The sequence below is a fragment of the Branchiostoma belcheri genome, unplaced genomic scaffold, assembly GCF_001625305.1.
Source record: "Branchiostoma belcheri isolate BF01 breed outbred unplaced genomic scaffold, Haploidv18h27 scaffold3, whole genome shotgun sequence".
Lineage (NCBI taxonomy): Eukaryota > Metazoa > Chordata > Leptocardii > Amphioxiformes > Branchiostomatidae > Branchiostoma > Branchiostoma belcheri.
This window is the reverse complement of record NW_017803909.1, coordinates 3,169,505-3,171,516: the sequence shown is the minus strand read 5'-3', so window position 1 is coordinate 3,171,516 and position 2,012 is coordinate 3,169,505. Positions and strand designations below refer to the sequence as shown.

The 2,012-nt window shown below is 44.8% G+C and overlaps 1 pseudogene; it reads left to right on the top strand.

Annotated features, from left to right (window-relative positions):
• LOC109473352 overlaps nt 1-244 on the top strand; it is a 64,815-nt pseudogene extending 64,571 nt beyond the window's left edge.
• The last annotated feature ends 1,768 nt before the right edge of the window (nt 245-2,012 follow it).

Here is a 2,012-nt window from a genome sequence, read left to right as displayed (position 1 = left end):
CCACAAGGCACCTGCCTACATGACACATATGTTCAAATGGCTGTCACCCCCAGTGCTGAGAGTTCGTACTCGCACTGCTACGAAACAGCTCTACAGCTTCGACCCTCACATGCTGGACACTCCCAAAGCACATGTGGAATCTTTCAAGGGCAGCCTGCAGTACCAAGGGCCAGTCCTGTGGAACTGTCTTGCTGCTGACCAGCGGCAACTGATAGCAACGTCAGCTTTTAAAAACGGACTGTAGATGACCGCAGATGAAATGTGCCTATATTGTATACTGTGATTGTTTTGTATAATATGTAAATGTTTGTAATATTTGTTGTATATTGTTGCGTTGAACTTGTGTATGTAATTTTTAATGTGTGCCCAGGGATACCTGAAAATCAGATCAACTGATCTGAGGTATGCCCTGGTGAAATAAATAAACTTGAAACTTGAAACTTGACTGGCCCGAGGAGACACAGAAATCATCGGATCATAACTCATACCCCGACTGTAGCAGAAACATCACCCCGTTATTTTACTAACAACCAACCTAGGGCGGATTTAACCTGTGAATGAGACTGCCATTTTTTGCATGACGTAAGTATCGACATCTGTGCTTACAAATATTAATTGTTGTGCTTTTGAACCAGACAATAATCCCTGAGTGTAGAGGGAAAGTAGCCTTTTATCGCAGCCACCAAAAGGTCGTGGGATCAATGTACGTAATAATGACGGCCAGAGAGCCGGGCGCACAAAAGGCCACTGGAACCGTCAGTTGCACCTGACGTGCAAATCGGCCAATAAAAGCGAATGGTCTGATTTGTAGTGAAGTCCGCGACTTTGATCATGCCTACATTGTAGTATAGTGTATGACATCCTGCGTCCGAATTGTGGGGTGGGATTTGATGACTGGGCTATGAGGTTTGTGAGCAATTTTTGAGTGCTCACTGAATACATTCAAATTCGACAGAGGCATCGTCATCAGTTCACACGATTTTAGAATAATCTTATGTAAAATTATGAATTAATAACAGGGTTATACTAGTAAGTCCAACTCTTATTTGAAGTGTACACTAACTGACAGAAAAATAGCAAGTAAAATCCTGATACCTTCAAGCTTCACTGTCGCCTGTACTACGTACAAAAGTCAGTGGAACGCCAATGTTTCCCCCAGCAAGCCTCTATACACTTAAAAGCCCCACGTTCGCTCTAGGTACAAGTACCGTGTTTTCTGACGGGGGAAATATTTCACGGTTTGCACTAGCCCCAAACATACAAGCCAAACGCACCGCGCCTGTCAACGCTGGGACGCCCAGGACATGGGCCCAACATATTTATTCAGTTGACTGAACAAGACAGGAAGGCTTGCGCTCCGGAGGGAGAGATTTCGCGCGGGTGTTATCAATATGTGTGCGCTGACATATGAAGATGAAAGACCCCCATCACCTCTAACCATGATGAATCCAACACGGTAAAAACATGCACGTGATTATGTCCCATCCACCCCCCTCCAGCTTGTCAAACATGTCTATCTATGCAGGAACGACTGGGGAATGGCAATCCTGCCTGTACTCTGCCGAATAAACACGGAGTAATTACAGAAACAGTTCATCGCTACGGGGGAATCATTACCAATAGTTAATCCACCCAATTTCAGAACATTACACTCAACTATTCTTCAGTGCCGACGTGACTTGCCAAATGAAGTGTAGAATCCCAATTGTTGTTTTTTCCTGACGATGATTCATAGGTTCCCTTTACCTGAAGAATTAAATAGGGTATCATTGCAGCGGTTTTAGTGGGTGTTTACAAAACATTGGAGTCGTCCTTTATCCGTGAATACCGTTGAAATAAAGAGGTCTCTGGTGGAACCCCGCCTCATTACCGCTCAGTGGCGAAGGATCAACACGGGAAAGTCTCCCCAGAACTGCGCCGAACCAACGGAACTGTTGTGACTACAAACACGTCTCTATTATTCTGACACTTCGGGTGGCCAAGGACCAAGGTCGGGAAGAAATTGTAGGAAT